This window comes from Cervus canadensis, chromosome 22, assembly GCF_019320065.1.
Source record: "Cervus canadensis isolate Bull #8, Minnesota chromosome 22, ASM1932006v1, whole genome shotgun sequence".
Taxonomy (NCBI): Eukaryota; Metazoa; Chordata; class Mammalia; order Artiodactyla; family Cervidae; genus Cervus; species Cervus canadensis.
Window position 1 is genome coordinate 26,086,948 of NC_057407.1, and position 23,246 is coordinate 26,110,193.

The 23,246-nt window shown below is 38.9% G+C and overlaps 1 protein-coding gene and 1 non-coding gene across 2 annotated transcripts in view; one reads left to right on the top strand and one right to left on the bottom strand.

Annotated features, from left to right (window-relative positions):
* Positions 1-23,246, bottom strand: part of SUCLG2 (succinate-CoA ligase GDP-forming subunit beta) — a 262,225-nt gene that overhangs the window by 146,179 nt on the left and 92,800 nt on the right. The gene's annotated exons all lie outside the window — the stretch shown is intronic.
* Positions 13,952-14,023, top strand: TRNAG-ACC. The gene has a single exon. It is a non-coding gene; the product is annotated as a tRNA-Gly (tRNA).

The window sequence follows — 23,246 nt, forward strand, 5'->3', positions numbered from 1 at the left end:
AATAAATAATTTAAATAAAAAGAAAAAAGCAAAGAAAGCTGAGCACCGAAGAATTGATACTTTTGAACTGTGGTGTTGGAGAAGACTCTTGAGAGTCCCTTGGACTACAAGGAGATCCAACCAGGCAATCCTAAAGGAAATCAGTCCTGAATATCCATTGGAAGGACTGTCGCTGAAGCTCAAATTCCAATACTTTGGCCCCCTGATGCAAAGAACTGACTCATTTGAAAAGACCCTGATGTTGGTAAAGACTGAAGTCGGCAGAAGGGGGTGACAGAGGATGAGATGGCTGGATGGCATCACTGATTCAATGGACATGAGTTTGAGTAAACTCCGGGAGTTGGTGATGGACAGGGAGGCCTGGTGTGCTGCGGTCCATAGGGTCACAGAGAGTCGGACACGACTGAGTGACTGAACTGAACTGATATCTGATCATCTTGCAATAAAACAAAGTCTACTCTATCAGTGTATTTTTCTGTATTTTTCTTATCATTATTATTATTTTTTTAAGACAGTAGTCTGAGTTGTTGGGGTGCAAAAATCAAGACAGAAATTCTGTAAGGTCAAAGGCAACACTGGTCCTTCCTTCTCTGAGGCCACTGCTACTGGAGACAGAGATGCACACAACACAGAAAGGCCATCATGTGCATCAGGGTTCACTCCCCAGCATTCGCTATGGTTCAACTCCTTTACTTAGTTGTACATAATCTTAAAAGCTACTTAACTTCTCTAAACTTCCCTTTGTAAAACAGAGAAGATATCAGTCAATCTCTTGGGTTAATTCAAACGTGCAATCCATGTGAATACTTTAAACAACACCAGGCAATACAGCAGGTGACTAAAGCATGTGACCTACTATAGGTTTGATGACATACATCCTCTGATTTGGTCTCACACATTCCCTAAATAAATGAATTAGCCTTCACATCTTCCTCTACCAAATGTCACTGTTGTTTGAGCCTCTGCGAGGCAGCAAGCAATATAATGGGCGCTTTGCATCTACTATCTTTAATCCTTCCAATAATTTCAAAATTTAAAAATAGCTGTCCCCATTCTACAGAAGAAAACACTGAATGGAGTTCAAAAGTTTTAAGTGATGTGTTATGGAGTATGACCTCCAGTCCATGCGTTTCCTCTTACAGTTTTCCATTCCAAGCAAGAAGGGGATGTGACTGTTATTTTGCTGCCCAGGACAGCTGCCCATTTTCTGAAGTCTGACAGTCCCCTAATCTTTCCATGGCCCAGGGGGTATCGCCAGAAATCAGCTTTGGCAACCAGGCTCTGCCAGGACCACAGTCCTGTCCACCACAGATTTTCAGTTACAGCCACTGCAGAGGGGGAAGGTTCCTCATGTCGGTGTGTTTGGGAGACCAAGGGTGGCTTTGCTGCAAAGAGTCCACCTGTGATTTTAAATGAAACATTTGCTTTGCTAAAGTAACAGGTTTTGTTTTTTTTAACTCATTTTTTATAAGCCTTTGAGTTCAACTTCTAGTTCTTAACATTCTACTACTTTAAAAATTTAACATTTACTTTCAAGGTGGCTTTGATTAAGGTTCAAACAATTCAAGTTGGACATACTAAATTGCTCCTCAGCAATCAGTATCATTTACACATTTAATTTTTCTTAAACATTTTAAACTAAATTTATAAACTGAATGTATCCATTTTCTTTTCTCAAGCACTTCAACTGTCTGACTCAATGAGTAAAACCTTCTCAAGTACTAAACTGCACCAGTAATTCCCTAACAAATTAAAAGATTCAGTGGATCTTAAAACCACTGCAATACTATTTATAATCTTTGTCAAAAGCCTTATCTTTCAACATAAAATTTATAAGCAATTTCAATTACTAAATTAAACTTACAGAATTAATGTCTACACTGTTACTTGAATATGTCAAATTCTCTTAAACATTATGAACACAACAACTAAAACAATATATACAGATAATGAATAACTGATTAGGATTAATCATATGGGTTTTAGAAATTTCATCATCTATTTGCTAAGGTATCTATCTACCTGGCTTAAAAGTACCATAACAACTAAGGAAATATTTTTCATATTCTATGTTGCAGATGAGGAACAACCAAGAGGAATTGAAGTTACATTCTTAGTCAGGGTGGGAGTGATTTTTCATGTACTCCTGATGGGCAGGATAGAACTATTTTTAATAACTGCCAAGAGAAATGTGAACCCCAAGCAGGGTGGTCTCGTGGACTATATATGTAACCCAGAATCACTCAGGTAATACCACCAATCTAATTCTGCTGAATTCCATCTGATTTCAGCAGACAGAAGTTGGCCACTTTTTGTAGGGCTTTAATTATTATTTTCACTGACTACATATATGGTTTTGTGTTTTACATTTCTGGATTTTTTAAAAGCTTTTTAGGAATTTCAGTTGCCTTTTTATTGTTTGAGGATTTTAATGCCATTCCATAAGATCCTTTATATTCTACTATAATTCCTTTCAATGTCTATAAATGTTGTCACTTGATTCAAGGAGACTAAATTCAGCACTCACTGGACCTCTGTCAATTTGATACTGGTCTCCTCTACACAATTCTTCACTGCCTCATGGAATTCAGACTTTCTTTTTTTCTTTCTTGCCTAGCAGAGGTAGTATTAGAATTAGGCTTAGCTGTTCAGGGACCAAAAATTGTTAAACAATAATTTTGAAATTTTCAATAAGATAGTTTATTTTTCTTTCACAGAAAGTCCCGAAGAGAGTTGTCAAGAACTGGTATCACAATTTCACAACCATCACAAGTCCCTCAATATACCACTTTGACTTCATGGTCAAATTGGTAGCCACTGGCTATAACCAAATCATAAGCTTATATAGTTAGTTCTGCCAGAGACTGGGAAACACAGTCTCTGCTCCAGGTAGCCATGTGCTTATTAGTGAAACACTAATAGCCCCCAGGTACCCGAAAACAAGGGGCGCTGAGGGGAGAAGAGGACTGTCAGGAAGGTACTGGCACACCCCTGCTGGAGCACGAGAACAGTTACTGAAGGAGGGGAAGAGGTGCCTCAGACAGACAGGTCAACAGGATACCTGACAGCACCCCAGGACTATAAAGACACTGGAAGGTGTCAGGCAGTGCTCAGACAGTAGAGTTCCATCCGGTCATATCCATAGGTCACAATCAACCGTGGACACAAATTTATAATTGAATTAAATATTTTTATTTAATTATATTAAATATAATTAAAGATAATGAGAGCCACGTTTCTCTCTGTTGAAGTAGGGTATTTCCAAATATGGAAAGGGGAGGCTAGAAAGATTCAAGGTTTGGATTAGAATTACCGACATAAAAACAAGGTTTTTTGTAACATACACAGACAAAGAAATGGTTATTGATATATGAGTGTTTGTAAATGTGTGTAGCATATAGAGCAGAATGAATATATAATTTTACATACCTATATATTTGTACATGTGTACATGCACACATATGTGTATGTGCATATATGTACCCAATTGTCTCTTAAGATGACCTAAAAGCAATGACACCTCAATAATAATGAGTACAGCCACATGCCAAGTGGTTTTCAAATACCACCTCTACTAAAAATAACCAGGGCTTCCTGATTTGGCGGGCGGAATGGTGATGATGTGAGAAGTACACACTAAAATGTTTAGTGTGAAGAGGCATTGTGCGTGCAACTTGCTCTCAAATGTTAACAGTCGGTGAACTGGGTAAAAGTAATATGGGAGTTAGAATTCGCCACAAGTTTGAAATTATTTCAAAATACTGTATTAAAAAAAAAGAAAAACAAAAAAAACAACAACCTCAAGGTCTGTTGTTCAGGAAGGAGAACCCTGACAGTGAGAGACAGCTAGCGGTCCCTGTTGGTCAGGCCACACATGAGGCTGCTGTAACTGCATACCCTCCTTGTCTCTGTTCAGCTCTACAGTCATAATCCTTCTTCCCATGGTCGTGCTCTAGCTGTTTGCTTTAGCAACATCATACCTTTTCCTCTGGTCCATCAGTAAGATTCCAACCCACCTTATTTCCAAACCGGTCACAGTTACCACAGGCAATAACATTTTCAGGCAGATAAGGTGTTTTCAACATTATAGTATCTGCACAGCAAAGAGCTTCCTGACACAAATCTGCTCTGAGGCAGAAACTGAGCAGGAGCCGAAGAATGGAAGTAACATGCCAAGAAAACTGGAGAACAACTCAGGCAAGGTGGGGAGCATGTGACAGCACAAAACATAGATGACAAAACAGAAGGGAGAGCAAGTTTTCAGAGCCACAGCCTTGGCGGACCTGTACAACAAGCACAGAGATCCACCACGAGCGCAAACGACCTACCTGGACTTTGTATTTTTCCAGAAAGTCTAACCAATGAGTCTCCCAACTAGAATTCTAGATACTGCTCGTATCAATGTAACTTAGGTTTGCAGACCTAACACTTACAGAAAAAAGAATAAAGACAATGGAAGAAAACATCATTCCTAGTTTCAAATCTACAGATTCTCTCCTCAATGACCTAAAGAAGGCTGGGCACTTAAATACTAATATCACAAACTGTGTTGTCATTTATAACATCTGTTCATGTCACCTTATGATGAATAGCAACTGTGTCCAATGCTTATTATTAAGCATGCAGCTATTAATTCTAAAAATGAACACTTTGCCTCTTTTCACATTCAAATTCACAGTCCATAAACATATTCTGAATTCTTACCACTCTGAGCCTTGAACGCCAAGATGACTTAAATAACAGTGCCCTCACTGAGTCCACAGGCTTGGGAAGGACAATGTAAACTAATAAATAAAAAACACCTATGATAAAAAATTGTTCATCATTTCTAGGTCTCCAAATGAAGTACCGAATCTCAGGTTATGTTTTTACTTTAACTTATTTTACTGTGTTTTAAAGTTAGGAACCAAATAGGGAAACTGAACGCATGCTAACTGTGGGCTTCATCATTTAAATATATCAAGCCATGTGTGATGGCTTATCACTTCAGTAAGTGGTTTCCAAGGTCTATGTCTGAGGTATATCAGAATACTTACGGCAATCTTAAATCAGAAATCCAGAACTAACCAATCAAAATCTCAAGAATCAGACCCAGAGTTCATTTAACAGTTTTTCAGTGGATTCTGATACACAGGTAAGTTTGGGAACTTTTGACTTGAACAACCATCACTAATTCTACCAAAAGTGACCTTAGCTCACTAAAACACTAGTTGGCAAGATAAAAATAAGTCCCTTGGCTGTGAAATTCACAAGACTGCTGATTCATTCATTTGAATATAATTAAACTGCTTCCTTGTACCCCGGGTTTGTGGACAGTGAGGAACCAAGATGTTTGCTGTAGCATCCATTATTGATGCCATTCCTTTCCAAAGGCGGTCCCTCTGACCTCTGTTTATCCCTCCTGGTCTCCTCTATGAGTTTATCGTTACTTGTTGTTATGTGCAATTACATCATGCTGAGTATGAGGACACCCCACAAGCTGTTAGCTATATTAACTTAATAATAGATTTCAGGGTGTGATTTCCAATTAATTTCATTTTCCATATGCACATGCAGCTCCATGGGAAGCCAGAATTATAGAGTAGCCATATGGTGCCTCATAAGTAACAATTAAAACTAATTTTCTATTCTTTGACACTAAAAAAAAAAAAAAGAAAATCATACGGTCTAAATGCCACAGAGAAAATTGAAACTGCAACAGCATCTGTAGCTCTTTAGAAAGAAGATGCCCCACTTTCCACAATTATGTCCTGACATTCCAGCTTCTTCTAGCTTGGCAGTGGCTAGGTGAGGGCTGAGGTCCCGCCTGGCTTTTTGCCTGTTTGCTTCCTCATTGCTCTTCCCCTGGTGCAGTGTCTCAGGGAAGCTGTGAGAAAGTGCTGGGCTGTCCATTTCACATCAGTGAGCTGGGCTGAAAGAACTGTTTCCTTTTGAAACAAGTGATTTCTGGTAGTAGAACTTTTCTACTGACCCACTTCTAAAAGGTGATGTCTGAAACAACGCTGCCATCTGCCCAAGCCAGGAGGAGAATACACAGTCCCACTGAAAGCAGGTGATTTTTTTCAAGCAGTGAAAAGAATTGTTCTAGGCTGAGGAGGGCTGGGGAAAGAAATTCTCCCTCTGGAAACTAAGGGGATGGCCCTTTTATACTTAGCATAGGGTATAACTTTGTCAATTCCTAAGGGTCCAATTTTGGCAGAATCGTCAGCTGGGAGGTTAAAAAACAAAGCAAAACACAGAAAGACTGTTCAAGATAAACACTGACAGAAAATAAAAATCCTCAATTTTATTAGTCTTTCACTATTTTCGACTCTAAACTCATCAAATTTTTATGTGAGAACAACTTTGTCTTAACAGCATCCTCCTCCTAGTTATATGTGAGGGCAATGCAGGTGACTGCACTAGCCCCCACACTTCTCATCACCACCTTCACCCCTGAGAGTAAGCCAGCCTCCACACTAAAGGATAACCCCCAGTGACTTTCCAGCGTCTCCTCTCAGTAACCCCAACATTCCTGAATTGTCATGCCCAGCTCTCTTCTCACGTCTCTGGAATAACAAACTCTTCTCTTCTTTCAAGTTACTAAATAGCAAAACCTCCATATTCCAGTCTTTGTGAACAGCCTTGAGATGTCCTAGGTGGCAGTGATAACTATTAATATTAGAAAAGGCAGTTTCCCCCAGCTGGCCCCACTTTTTTCCCTTCCGCCCTCAGCTAAGCTCCTGGAGTGAATATAAAAACAGCACCACAAACATAAAATCAGCAAATTAATATTAACACAGTTGTATACCTTGCTCATCTAGGATGGGAGACTTCTGACCCTGCCAGATGCTTGGAGAATATTTTTAAAATTCTCTTTGATAGCTAACCTTTTTTTTTTTCCTACAAGGAATGATACAACCTTCTCAGTCATTTAGTATAATATTTGGTTTGTCTTATTCCCAGAGGCTATTTGTATCTTTTTTTAATGTCTCCTACAAATATAATGAGCAAAAATAATAAGCACCATGCCTTTTATTTTTTGTTATAAGAAGTTAATAACCACTAAACACAATTGTCATTCACCTGCCTGCTTGTGGACACTGATGAACACCAACAAGATGAAGCCAGTTCCTTGATATCTTTTGTTTCCTTGCATTAATTTTAGTTTAAACCCTGTCAATGTTAAGACAATATTTTATGTGGTATTTCACACTAAGCAAATATTAAGTTCTTGACAACTATTTTTCAAAAATCTTGTTGGCCAACAAAAAAATAGCACAAAGCTTAACAGGTGCAGCATCCAACCTGCTCTGCTAGCCATATAAACCAAAATGAGTTTGACAGATTAAGTGTATCTTCATATTCAAGCAAAAATAAATATTAAAAAAAAAAACAAGTTTGATCAAACACCTCCCCCCTCAATATTCAATGATCTGTCATTTCCTCTGCTTCCCTCTTTTTTCCACTCTATTCCCACCACTTCCATGAAAACAACTCAAGAAATTCTTAGAGAATAACTGTGTTTATCATGTGCATCCTGGGTTTCTATACTCCTCTTTTTATCATTTAAAATGCAGACAAATACACATGATACATACTTGGGTAAATAAACCCAGTGGTTGCTAGTCTCTTATCACATTATAAGGGTTTCTAAAACCCGATTTTTCCACTTTTTGAAGGTCACTCCTCTAATTATTGGGCTTCCCAGGTGGTGCAAAGGTACAGAATCCGCCTTCCAATGCAAGAGACACAAGAGGGACGTGGGTTCAACCCCTGGTGGGGAAGATCCTCTGGAGTACAAAATGGCAACCCGTACCAGTATCCTTGCCTGGAAAATTACATGGACAGAGGAGCCTGGCAGGCTACAGTCCATGGGGTTGCAAAGAGTTGGACACGACTGAGTGTACACACACACTATTTATCAGTTATACACACATACACACACACCCTATTTATCAGTCATCCAGGAGACTCACACACACACACATCCCCTATTTATCAGTCACCCAGGAGACACACACACACACATCCCCTATTTATCAGTCATCCAGGAGACACACACACACACACACCCCCTATTTATCAGTCATCCAGGAGACTCACACACACTCACACTCACACACACACACCCTATTTATCAGTCATCCAGGAGACACACACACACACTCACACACACACATACATCCCCTATTTATCAGTCATCCAGGAGACTCTCACACACACACACACACACACACATCCCCTATTTGTCAGTCATCCAGGAGACTGTCTCACACAGACACACACACACACCCCCTATTTATCAGTCATCCAGGAGACTCACACACACACACACACACACCCCCTATTTATCAGTCATCCAGGAGACACATACACACACACACTCACACACACACACCCTATTTATCAGTCATCCAGGAGACTCACACACACACACCACACATATACATCCCCTATTTATCAGTCATCCAGGAGACACACACACACACACACACACACACACCCTATTTATCAGTCATCCAGGAGACTCACACACACACACACGCACATATACATCCCCTATTTATCAGTCATCCAGGAGACTCAGATCACAAAGTTAGGCCTCAGGCAGGACTACGTGAGACCAACATGTGATTTCCACCAAGGTTTCAGTCCTGTTCCTACTCCCTGCCTCCACTTCCCTTTTCATCTTCTGTGGTAAGAAGAACATGTGAGTAAGAGGATGAGAAGCCACTGCTCATTAAATCCACCCTACCCCTTCAGTACCCTCCCTTACAGCTGATGAGCAGAGCACAGACATTTTCACTGTAAACACCTCCCTGCATAATCTTCAGTACTGGAGGTTTTCCTCCATGCTTGTCCTTTAAAATGCACCCAAAGAACCCAAGTACCTCAATTACATGTAAAAAGGAAGCAGTATATGATACTAATGGTCAAGACCATAGCAAATTACACAAACTTTTTCAACATCAATTTCCTTGCTTGTAAGATGAAAGCAATATCTTTCACCTTATAAGGTGGCTGAAGAATTAAAATGTTCTGAGTTGGGTATTCCATGGTGGTCCACAGTTGAGAACCCACACTTCTACTGTAGGGAACACAGGATCAATTCCTGGTAGGGAACATATTAATAGCATCTCTCATGCCCAGCCACATGGTCAAAAACAAAAAAGAAAACCACTTGACTTTTATAAACTGTTCCAATGTTCCAAGACAACACCTGGCACAAACTAAGTGCTCAGCAAGTGGTGGCTCCTATTACTGCTATGAATATTATTCTTATTAGGCTAAAACGTTTGGTTCAGTAAATGTGGTACTTCCACAAACTGGAATACTACAAACTGGCAGAAAGGAATAAAGAAGTTCCTTACATAATGATCTTCAAGGCATTGTTCCGGGAAAAATGGCAAAGTGCAGAACAGAATGTGTAATACTCTAACTTTCAGGCTGACCAGGCCTGGCAGAAGTAGTTACACAACCTGCATTTTCAAATACTAGCAGATGCTAGAAAAGTACTTCAGTTCAGTTCACTCGCTCAGTCGCATCCAATTCTTTGCGACCCCATGAATCGCAGCACGCCAGGCCTCCCTGTCCATCACAAACTCCCAGAGTTTACTCAAACTCATGTCCACTGAGTTGGTGATGCCATCCAACCATCTCATGCCGTCGTCCCAATATCCTCCTGCCCCCAATCCCTCCCAGTATCAGGGTCTTTTTCAATGAGTCAGCTCTTAACATCAGGTGGCCAAAGTACTGGAAGTTCAGCTTCAGCATCAGTCCTTCCAATGAACACCCAGGACTGATCTCCTTTAGGATGGACTAATTGGGCCTCCCCGCAGTCCAAGGGACTCTCACGAGTCTTCTCCAACACCACAGTTCAAAAGCATCAATGTGAGGGTGGGATATTTCAAAAGAACAGCATGTATACTATCTATGGTGAAACAGATCCCCAGCCCAGGTGGGATGCATGAGACAAGTGCTCGGGCCTGGTGCACTGGGAAGACCCAGAGGAATCGGGTGGAGAGGGAGGTGGGAGGGGGGATCGGGATGGGGAATACGTGTAAATCTATGGCTGATTCATATCAATGTATGACAAAACCCACTGAAATGTTGTGAAGTAATTAGCCTCCAACTAATAAAAAAAAACAAACAAACAAAAAACAAAACAAAACAAAAAAAAACAAAAGCATCAATTTTTCGGTGCTCAGCTTTCTTCACACTCCAACTCTTATATCCATACATGACCACGAGAAAAACCATAGCCTTGGCTAGACGGACCTTTGTTGGCAAAGTCATGTCTCTGCTTTTTAATATGCTGTCTAGGTTGGTCATAACTTTCCTTCCAAGGAGTAAGTGTCTTTTAATTTCATGGCTGCAATCACCATCTGCAGTGATTTTGGAGCCTAGAAAAATAAAGCCAGCCACTGTTTCCCCATCCATTTGCCATGAAGTGATGGGACCGGATGTCATGATCTTAATTTTCTGAATGTTGAGCTTTAAGCCAATTTTTTTACTCTCCTCTTTCACTTTCATCAAGAGGCTCTTTAGTTCCTCTTCACTTTCTGCCATAAGGGTGGTGTCATCTTCATATCTGAGATTATTGATATTTCTCCCAGCAATCTTGATTCCAGCTTGTGTTTCTTCCAGCCCAGCGTTTCTCATGATGTACTCTGCATACAAGTTAAATAAGCAGGGTGACAATATACAGCCTTGACGTACTCCTTTTCCTATCTGGAAGCAGTCTGTTGTTCCACCAGTTCTAATTGTTGCTTCCTGACCTGCATACAGGTTTCCCAAGGGCAGGGCAGGTGGTCTGGTATGCCCATCTCTTTCAGAATTTTCCACAGTTAATTGTGATCCCCACAGTCAAAGGCTTTGGCATAGTCAATAAAGCAGAAATAGATGTTTTTCTGGAATTCTCTTGCTTTTTCGATGATCCAGCAGATGTTGGCAATTTGATGTCTGGTTCCTCTGCCTTTTCTAAAACCAGCTTGAACATCTGGAAGTTCACGGTTCACGTATTGCTGAAGCCTGGCTTGGAGACTTTTGAGCATCACTTTACTATCGTGTGAAATGTGTGCAGTTGTGTCATAGTTTGAGCATTCTTTGGCATTGCCTTTCTTTGGGATTGGAATGAAAACGGACCTTTTCCAGTCCTGTGGCCACTGCTGAGTTTTCCAAATTTGCTGGCATATTGAGTGCAGCACTTCCACAGCATCAGCTTTCAGGATTTGAAATATCTCAACTGGAATTCCATCACCTCCACTAACTTTGTTCATAGTGATGCTTTCTAAGGCCCACTTGACTTCACATTCCAGGATGTCTGGCTCTAGGTGAATGATCACACCACCGTGATTATCTGGGTCATAAAGACCTTTTTTGTACAGTTTTTCTGTGTATTCTTGCCACCTCTTCTTTATATCTTCTGCTTCTGTTAGGTCCATACCATTTCTGTCCTTTATCAAACCCATCTTTGCATGAAATGTTCCCTTGGTATCTCGAATTTTCTTGAAGAGATCTCTAGTCTTTCCTATTCTGTTGTTTTCCTCTATTTCTTTGCATTGACTGCTGAGAAAGTCTTTCTTAACTCTCCTGGCTATTCTTTGGAACTCTGCATTCAGATGGGACTATCTTTCCTTTTCTCCTTTCCTTTTTGCTTCTCTTCTTTTCACAGCTATTTGTAAGGCCTCCTCAGACAACCATTTTGCCTTTTGCATTTCTTTTCCATGGGGATGGTCTTGATCCCCGTCTCCCGAACAATGTCACGAACCCCCGTCCATAGTTCATCAGGCACTCTGTCTATCAGATCTAGTTCCTTAAATCTATTTCTCACTTCCACTGTATAGTCATAAGGGATTTGATTAGGTCATACCTGAATGGTCTAGTGATCTTCCCTACTTTCTTCAGTTTGAGTCTGAATTTGGCAATAAGGAGTTCATGATCTGAGTCACAGTCAGCTCCCCATCTTGTTTTTGCTGACTGTATAGAGCTTTTCCATCTTTGGCTGCAAAGAATATAATCAATCTGATTCGCGGTGTTGACCATCTGGTGATGTCCATGTGTAGAGTCTTCTCTTGTGTTGTTGGAAGAGGGTGTTTGCTATGACCAGTGCATTCTCTTGGCACTCTATTAGCCTTTGCCCTGCTCCATTCCGTACTCCAAGGTCAAATTTGCCTGTTACTCCAGGTGTTTCTTGACTTCCTACTTTGGCATTCCAGTCCCCTATAGTGAAAAGGACATCTTTTTTGGGTGTTAGTTCTAAAAGGTCTTGCAGGTCTTCATAGAACCGTTCAGCTTCTTCAGCGTTACTGGTTTGGACATAGGCTTGGATTACCATGATATTGAATGGTTTGCCTTGGAAATGAACAGAGATCATTCTGTCATTTTTGAGATTGCACCCAAATACTGCATTTCAGACTCTTTGTTGAAATGGTCAACTCTTGTTGACCATGATGGCTACTCCATTTCTTCTAAGGGACTCCTGCCCACAGTAGTAGACATAATGGCCAGGGTGGCGGCCTAGAGGAGCTACCCCACACCCAAGAGGAGCTACCCCACGCCTGAGGTCAGCAGCGGTAGCCGAGAGGAGCAACCCCACATCCAAGGAGCGGCGGCTACTCCGGGCGAAGAAGGGCCGAGAGGAGCTACTCCACATTCAAGGTCAGGAGGGGCAGCTCTGAGGAGATACAAGGTAAGGAGCAGTGGCTGCGCTTTGCTGGAGCAGCCGTGAAGAGACACCCCATGTCCAAGGTAAGAGAAACCCAAGTAAGACGGTAGGTGCTGTGAGAGGGCATCAGAGGGCAGACACACTGAAACCATAATCATAGAAAACCAGCCAATCTGATCACATGGACCACAGTCTTGTCTAACTCAATGAAACTAAGCCATGCCATGTGGGGCCACCCAAGACGGATGGGTCATGGTGGAGAGAGCTGACAGAAAAGTACTAGTTGTCCCTGAAGTTTTCTCATGTGTGAAGGGATAAAGGGAAGAATAAGAAGGTGAAAACTTTAATAAGATTATAAAAATATTTCCTACTAGAAAAACAGCGTATCTGTAATGGCAATGTAATCTGACCAACCTCACATGTTTCCTTTGTGTAAACAGAGCACACTGCCAGCATCAGAAGTAAACAGTCTCTGGACAGATTTCTTCTCCTTGGAACATTATATCTGAAGGTTGAGATTCCAGCATAGACACCGTGTTGAGTTGATTTAAAGGGCTCACTGGGTTGTTTTTTTTATTTTCTGCTAGCATTTACTCCAGTATATATTTCATATTGGAACTTGATTTAGAGTTTCTGCAACCTACAAAGAAGTCTGCCAAAATAAGGAAGGAGTAAGTTGGCATGGCAGGTTATATTAGTGAAACTGGGAAGAAACCAAACACCACAGTCATAAACTCTATATTCACCATAATGAATAGCAGTTCCTAAATGAAATTTTCTCTTGTGGGTCCTTTACATCCCTGTCTCAACTATCAGGTTCAGAATCTGCACAGAACCTATCATATCTGAAAACCATTCCTTTCTCTTATCTTTGCTTTACTGAGGTGTACTCTATTCCAATTACTGTGGTGACAACCTCAGCTCCTTCAGTCAGAGAGAAAACAGCCTGCTAGAAGGAACCATACACCTGTCCACTAAAGACAGGATTTCCAACTTAAAACAAGCATTTGTAGGGAGATGCTCCAGCGTCAAGCAGCTGATGAGCCTCTTTAATGAATTCTTTGATTCTCTGAAAATGGTGAACATTCCAATGTTCCCTGACCTTATAAAGTTATATCTTTACCCCTCAGACTGTAAATTGAGAGTCAATTTAGAGAAATCAGTCTGGAAATGCTATAGGAGGAAAATGGTTTAAAAAATTCTAATTCATCAACTGATGGACTTTATTATAATTATTATAATTACATTTGGGGAAACTGTTTTAAGAGACATTTCTCGTATACTATGTTAATATACAGGACTTCCCTGGTGGCTCAGATGGGAAAGCATCTGCCTACCATGTGGGAGACCCAGGTTCAAACCCTGGTTAGGGAAGATCCTCTGGAGAAGGAAATGGCAACCCACTCTAGTACTCTTGCCTGGAAAATCCCACAAACGGAGGAGTGTGGTAGGCTACAGTTCACGGGGTCACAAAAAGTCGGACATGGCTGAGCGACTTCACTTTCACTTTCATGTTAATATACAGACTACAATTTACATAAACTAAGATCAAATTTTCTGAAACAAGGCTATATGAAAATAGCTAATATATGTATATACTTGCATACAGAAAAACAAAAAGGGCCAACTAAATTCTTATCTCTCAGTGCACAAGAAAAATGAGTAAGTCCTACTTCCTTCCTCATAATTCTTTCTGGTTTCAAATTTTTTCTACCAGGACCAAGCATTACTTATAGAAATTCTGAAAATAATGTACTTTTTTAAATTAAAAAGTGCATGTCCCTAACAGATAATTATACTAGATTTCTGCAAAGTAACATTTTTTCCACAATCATCCACTATTATACTTTTTCTACTTTTAATTGAATTGTATTCATTAAAAACACATACATAAATGAGCCACTATGATTCTCTTCATAGCAAATACAATGAATTTTTAAGAAATTTGAAAGATACAATTATCTAGGATTTTAAAGATTAATGGTTACACTTATAATTATGAATTTCTTACATTCTTCATTTTTAATGCCGCATAGCTGCAATACGTTTAACATCTTTTGGATAGGAGGAAGAAATATCAATGAAATTATACTTTTAAATATAAGGTAGTACTGCATTTAACTAAGACAGAACTATGCTTCTTTTGTCAAGAATGTCAAGACTGAAAGAGTAATCCAAAAACATTTTGACAATCTTTGTGTTCATATCACTCTTTATACCCACTCCCAGAGAAGAAAATTCTAGTCTCTTTTTAATTTATTCCATTTGGAAAGAGTTTGCTTAAAGTCCACCAAGAGAGATGGGACCCAAATGCAGCATCCCAGCTTGCCCTCTGTTGAGACTGTCAGTTTTTTCTTTTGATCTTTCCTTGCACTTGAAGAACCTAAAATTGATTTTTTTCCCAGTTGAACCAAAGTAGAGGAGGGGCAATGTTTTATTAAAAGATTCTTTATTCCCCTAGCATAAACCATCTTCTTTATTTATACACAAAGAAAATCTGTCTTTCTGTTCTTGAGAACATGCTTTCAGAAACTATTCCTTGGGAAAGTTAACTCAATTGACGTAATACCAAAAAGTGAAAGGGAGAAATGAAAAGATGATAATGACAACACTACTAGCCGCCTCAGCACAGAAGAAAGACGAGTGTTGATTAGCTCTCTCAAGAATAGTTGGCACAAATGAAACTCCATCAAAACGTAAAGCATGGGCACCTTAGAGGCCAGCCTTCCGTGACTACTGTACCTGAGATGGAGACTACAGCCAAAAAAGAACCTGTATCAGTCACTGAACATTTTTTAACTTGAGGGAAAAAAAAATCGCTGCTGGGCTTAAATATGTTAAAGAAAATGGTACTCATGTTAACACAAAGGCAACAGATTAAGGAGAATCCAAAGGGATCCCTCAAACGAGAAAAAAGGGTGGGACGTAGTTTTCCAACAAATGGTGGAACACAGCCAGCTACAACTCTGAAGGAAAATCAAATAAAATTTAAAGTAGTAAAGAATGAAAAATAAAGTCTAAAAATCAATATGATTCTTTGCTCCTAATGTAAGCCTGAGATTCCATAGCAACACAAAAAGAGGCAAATGAGAGAAAATGTGAGAAAAAAATGCTTTCCATTTTGGTCTTACAAAAAGCTTAAGTGACTTCTTTCTCTTCTCTCTCTTTTTTTAACTATATTTTATTTTTTTCAGAGCAGTTTTAGGTTCACAGTAAAACTGACCAGAAAGTAAGAGACTTCCCATATACTTCCTGTCCTTAAACGTACACAGCCTCAGTGTTATCAACATTTCCCAACCAGAGTACTACCTTTGTTAAAATTGATGAACCCTATCAATTGATGAACCCAATCAAGAGAAACATCATAATCACTCCAAGTCCATAGTTTACATTAGAGTTTATTGTTGGTGTTGGATATATCCTGTGGTTTTGGGCAAATGTTTCCATCATCATAGTATCATACAAAATAGTTTCATCACCCTAAAAATCCTTTGTATTCCATCTGATCATGCTTCCCTCCCTGCTAGACCCTGGCAACCACTAATCTTTTGTCTCAAAAATTGTGCCTTTCCCATAATGTCATACAGTTGGAATCACATAGTATATAGCCATTTCAGACTGAGTTCTTCTATTTAGTATTAAGCATTTAAGTTTCCTCCATGTCTTTTCATGGCTTAATAGCTCATTTCCTTTTAGGGCTAAAAAATATTCTGCTGTCTGAATATTCTACAGTTTATTTATCCATTCATCTACTGAAGGATATCCTGGCTGCTCCCAAGTTTTGGCAATTATGAATAAGGTGCTATAAACATCCATGGGCAAGTTTTTGAAGGGACAAGTGACTTCTTTTTTAAGGAAATATCACAAATATTTTCTGAATGCAAAGTGTGAATCCTTAATATGCTCTTTCTTCCAAGAGCAGCAAGCTTTTAAAAATAAATACTGAAAGCACTCAGATCAAACTTAGAGCTATTTAGGAAAAACATTTCTAAATCTGAACAAAGATTATGGAAGCTAAAATTATATTAGAAGCATATTTAGGAATGATGACCAGACTGTCGAATTTTTCCAATTATGATCCCTAAACCTACATGGGTTCCAGAAATTATCAAAGTTACTAAAGCAAATGCATTAATTTTCTCCTTTCATGATTCATTAGTTGAATCATTTCTTTTAAGAAATGAGGTTAGTAAAAATCTCAAAATATTCCTAAGGATATCCTAGATGAGAATTTTTTAACTCTTAATACAAAATCTCTCTGGCGCTCATGGAACTTACTATTAATTTGTTACAACCATCTGTTAAGATGCCTACCTACCCATCTTGACTGTGCTTTTAAGCATATAAGGATCAAAGAAAACTTAGTATTTTTCATATCTAATCATATTTACTTTAGCCAGGAGTTGTAGGGGCAAAGCTGTTGCCCATCAATGAGAGAGCAACAAGGCTGCCCCCGTAAATTCAGAAGGCAGGGTTGCCACTTGAGTGGGCTCAGAGGACAGGGCATCATCAGAACAAGGAAGATTATTCTTGACCATTAAAATCTAACAGAATTTGCCCTGTTAGGTTTTGAATTTGCTTGGAACCCATGATCCCTTTCTTCATCCCAACTTCTCCCTTTGGAATGGGAACTTCTAGCCTATGCCTGTCCTACCATAGTGTTTTGGAAGAAGATAACTTGCCTGGTTTCAAAGGTTCATAGTCAGGAATTTTGCCTCAAGATAAATCATACTGAAGAGTCTCACTCATGGCTGATACAGATACTTAAATGAACTCTTGGTCTTAGAGTTTATGTTAGAATGATACATTTGGGGTTGATGGGATATATCTTTTACATAAAAGAAGGCCATGAATTTAGGGATGTGGAAGACTAGAGGACAGAAAGTCAGAGGCTGAACTGTGTCCCTGGCAAAATTTATACGTTAAAGTCCCAACCTCAGTCCCACAGAAAATAACTGTTTTAGAAATAAGGCCTTTCAAGAGGTGATTAAGTTAAAATGAAGCCATGAGAGTAGAGCCCTAATTCATTACAATCAGTATCCTTATAAAAAGGAGACACCATGGATGGGTGGGCACAGAGACAAGAGTGCGTGAGGATATAGTAAGAAGGTGACCTGTAAGCTTCAGAGAGAAGCCTCAGAATGAAATCAACGTTGTCAACACTTCACTCTTACTTACACTTCCAGCCTCCAAAATCGTGAGAAATAAATTGCTTTTGTTTAAGCCACCAAGTCAACAGCATTTTATTGTGGCAGACCTACTAAAACAAATTACCTGCCATTTATTCTATCCGAAAATTGCTCCTGGCTGAGAATACATGCCATCCGACAACAAGAGTACATGCCGTCATTTTATCAGGGGTTGTGTTGTTCAGTTTGGCTTTACCCAAAGAGTGGTCTGTGTTTTGTCTTCAGCTTCCAGGAAGTAATCTATGTCATATCAGATGGAGTGTCTTTGTTCAGGAGGCGGGTTGTTAGGATTGTCTTAGGGTAAGGGCTGGCCATGCCAGGAAAATCCAACAATATGATTCAGTGTGGGGGATTTGGGTCACACAGAGGCTGAGACCAATCACACGGGCAACCACACAACTACTTAATTAAGCCTACACAACAGAGCTTCAGTAAAAACGCTGACCGCCAAACTGAAGCCATCATCACAGACTGGCAATGCTTTGTGTCATGTCACACATTAACGCTGGGATGGTAATGTGTGCTGACTCTATAGGGAAATGACAAAGGAATTTCATGTATGAAACCTTCCCAAACTCTGCTTTATTCATGTCTTCCTTTGCCTGCTTTTAATCCATATCCTTTCCCTGTATGCCTAACACCTTTTAGTGAGATCTGTGAGTCCTCTTAGCAAACCAACAAATCTGAGAGTAGTTTCTGGAAACCCCCAAACTTGGAAGTTGGTGTCAGAATTAAAGACACTCGTGGAGACTGTACCCTCTAATTCTGCACTTTGGCTAACTCCAGGTAGATATGAAGCTTCAGATATTACCACTGCAGTAACAATTTTTTCTAAGTGCCCAAAACCATTAATTATGATTTCCTTCAGTATATACCACAGCAAAATGTAAGCTAATAGTTACAGTGGTTCTAAACTCAGGGTGATTCTGTCCCTCAGAGGATATCTGACAATGTCTGGACACATTTTTGGTGGTCTCAACTGAGGGATGCTACTAAATTCTAGGAGTAGAGGCTAGGGATGTTACTAAACATCTTACAAAGCACAGCGACACCCCCACAACAAAGGATTACCCAATCCAAAGTGTCAATGGTCTCAATTTTGAAAACCCCTGCTTTAGACCCTTGAGAGTGTCAGGATGAAACCCCAGATCTGAGATGACAATTCTAGAAATAGTGAGGAGACAGCACCTAAATTCCAAGGGTCAGTGTTCAAATGCCCATTCCATATAAACCACCATGATTTGACACTGGGCAAACTTCTAAACCTTTGGCCCTCAATTTCCTAATTTGTAAAATGAAATTAGTGATTATAATTTATCCCTCATAATTATTTACAGAAGATATAAAGTCATATATTAAAATAATTTAGCAAAGTTTTTAGACCAAAGTAAACACTGGTTTAATGTTCACTCTATGTCACTTAATCTTCCTTGTATGATGAAACCATTAAAAAAAATTTTAATGATTGGAACACTGGGAAAATCAGGTTTATAAATCAGCTTCTTCTTAATTTGTTGCAGAATAGATAGATGGCTTCTTGGTGTCATAAATATGAGCTGCCAAAAAATTATTTCTTTCTATGTAAAATCTGTCTTCTCGGTCCATGACCCTTTTTTCCCCTCTTTGCTTTCATTACCATCACACATAGTAGATTTTCCTGGTGCTCATTTTATATCAAGAAACAAAGTTTATATCACACATGAGAAATGCTCTAGAAGCAATGACAAAGAAAATAAACCAAGCAATTCAATAATGACACTGATGGGCAGTCAGTTGAACATAAGCACCTGTTAAATTCAACCAACAGGTAAGCAACTCCCTACTATAAGACCATCTCCCAGAAAATTACAAATTGATCAATACTTGAAATGATTAAGGGCACAGACCTGTGCATGTTTTATCTGAGAACTGAAAAGGTTTCATTTGTTTGCTTTTGGCTCTGTCTCTCCCACCACCCTCTATGATAAAGTGAACTCCTCAGACAAGAGGCATAACTTCTCCCTCTCAAGCCCAAAAACCTAACAGCACACCTGGCATGCTGGATGTGTTAACTCATATGTTTTGGATGGATAAGAGAACAAATGTAAAGATGGCCAAATAGATGTATAAAAGCAAATGGAGGAACACACAGAAGAATGAATAAATGAATAATTAAAAGGAAAACGTGTTCCCTTGCTATTTTGACACCAAAGTTGTATGTGGATGTGACCATAACTATAAATAACCTGATTATTTACCATTCAACAGAATGGCAGAGAACAAAACTCAACAAAATCACAGATCAAGTCTTGTTTTCATGACAGATTCACTGAATTTACAGAGACACTGTTCATTCATAACCCAGAGACTCTCTTTGAAGGAAGAAACAAACTATACTAGGATACAGTTTGTACAAAGCAAAACACCAAAGCATTTCATGTTGTTATTCAGCCACTCAGTCATATTCGACTCTTTGCAACTCTGTGGACTATAGCCTGTCAGGCTCCATGGGATTTCCCAGGCAATAATATTGGAGTGGGTGTGTACTACTAAATAATCTGTAAATTTTTCAGAGAAAAAAGGTAGACAGGAAATTTTCCTGATTCTAGAATCGAACAGAGTTTTAAGAAGTGTTTCCCATTCACAAATATGTTGAAACATTCTCCTTTTTAAATAGTAAATAGATGGATTTAGATAAACATATTTAAATTCCCAGAGCAATCTTGAGGAGTTGCGACAGTTTGGGAAAATGTCAAGAACATCCTCTGCTTGCGAAAACTGCTGTGCTATGTACAATGGAGATTATCTCAAGGAAAATAGAAACCTCAAAGAACCTTACTGAATGTCTCATTTTTCCCAACTGTTGATTTTAGAGAATTTCAGTTGAGAGTTATTTCTCCCTGCCAACTAAAAATAAATATCTCATACCAAATGGGTTGGGGGTACAGCATACAGGTTGAGAAGACAGAAAACACTTTATCCATTCTAAGGATTAATAATCAAATTGATCAAATGAACTTTTACTAACAATACCGTAACAGTGATTTTAAAAAGAGACAAAAACTCACAGTGGATGTCACCTGAGTGACCCAACCCAGCTGGATGGTAAAGAATTAAGTTAACTACAGCAGTTAAGAGTAAAGTTCACTTTGTGCTAAAAATAAGCTGTTAACAAGAGAGTTTACATTGGAGAAAATTAAAGAACAGTTGAAAAAGAGCCCATGGTGAACATAACATAAACAAAAATAAAACAAGTAGTATACTTTGAGATATCCCACATCAAAAATAAAGACTTTTACAAGAACAAGTTATACTCTTCATTACAAAAGAATTAGGACTCAGAATAATTTGGTTATTAATTTTAAGTAGAATTAAGACCTAGACAAAGTTAGATTAAGTGAGATTAAGTAAAAGAACATATGGGAAATAAATGACATGTGAGAAGAAAATCTGACTTCAACATTAACTTTTCATAGCTACTAAATGTTAACTAAAAGACTTATTATTATTATAGAACAGAGACTCAAAATCTGGTGGCATTAAAATCAATGATACCTAAAATAACTTCTTTTGATGCTCAGGGCAAAAATCTGACAGTCAAGAAGCTGCACCAAAGCTTCTGGTTTGACTGGATCTTTCCCTTCTAGTAATAGCAGGAATGGGGAGAGAGAGAATTATGCAATCAGGGTGGCCAGACACAGCTCTGCTCTAGAGGGCAAGCCATATTACAGTCTAGCCAGCCATTATGCTAGATATTTTACATACACTTTCTCTGTTTTATCTTAAGTAATAGAATCAAATCTCCATTTTCCCAAAGAACCAAAGGCCAAAATTAAAGGTAGTCCTTTATCTTAAGAACTGGAGGAAGGGAAAGGAGAATGACCCATCAAATGTGATTTAAAAAAAAAAAAAATAGATCATCAACCGATTGAACAGAACGTGGTGAGAGTGAATGGAGGAAGGAAAGACCAGGAGGTTATTATTTTTTACTCTTCCTTTCTCTTTGTGCTTTTCTTTCTGATATAGTCATAAAATAACATTATTAGGTTGCACCACTTAAAAATCACAAGTCTACTTTTCATTAAGATGATTAATATATATATTGCTATACAATTATTTATGCAATTAATATACACTATTTGTAATGAATAGTACAAAATCAATAATATAATCAACACACAGTAATATAAATTTCATACATATATAATTTTAAAAGCTATTTTTGTACACAAGAGGTAAAAAATTGAGTCACCTCATCAAGAATAAGAGCTTGTGTCTGTAGAAATTATCTAGTAACTTAATAAATATTTACACAAAATAATGGTGGCATTTTATGCTTTCAAGACATCTTAGATTGGCTTATCTAAAAAACAAGAGCAAAAATAAACAAATGGGACCTAATGAAACTTAAAAGCTTTTGCACAACAAAGGAAACTATAAGTAAGGTGAAAAGACAGCCCTCAGATTGGGAGAAAATAATAGCAAACAAAGCAACAGACAAAGGATTAATCTCAAAAATATACAAGCAACTCCTGCAGCTCAATTCCAGAAAAATAAATGACCCAATCAAAAAATGGGTCAAAGAAGTAAACAGACATTTCTCCAAAGAAGACATACAGATGGCTAACAAACACATGAAAAGATGCTCAATATCACTCATTATCAGAGAAATGCAAATCAAAACCACAATGCGGTACCATTACACGCCAGTCAGGATGGCTGCTATCCAAAAGTCTACAAGCAATAAATGCTGGAGAGGGTGTGGAGAAAAGGGAACCCTCTTACACTGTTGGTGGGAATGCAAACTAGTACAGCCACTATGGAGAACAGTGTGGAGATTTCTTAAAAAGCTGGAAACAGAACTGCCATATGACCCAGCAATCCCACTTCTGGGCATACACACTGAGGAAACCAGATCTGAAAGAGACACGTGCACCCCAATGTTCATCACAGCACTGTTTATAATAGCCAGGACATGGAAGCAACCTAGATGCCCATCAGCAGACGAATGGATAAGGAAGCTGTGGTACATATACACCATGGAATATTACTCAGACATTAAAAAGAATTCATTTGAATCAGTTCTAATGAAATGGATGAAACTGGAGCCCATTATACAGAGTGAGGTAAGCCAGAAAGATAAAGACCAATACAGTATACTAACGCATATATATGGAATTTAGAAAGATGGTAATGATAACCCTATATGCAAAACAGAAAAAGAGACACAGATGTACAGAACAGACATTTGGACTCTGTGGGAGAAGGCGAGGGTGGGATGTTTCGAGAGAAAAGCATCGAAACATGTATATTATCTAGGGTGAAACAGATCACCAGCTCAGGCTGGATGCATGAGACAAGTGCTTTGGCTTGGTGCACTGGGAAGACCCAGAGGGATCAGATGGAGAGCGAGGTGAGAGGGGGGATCA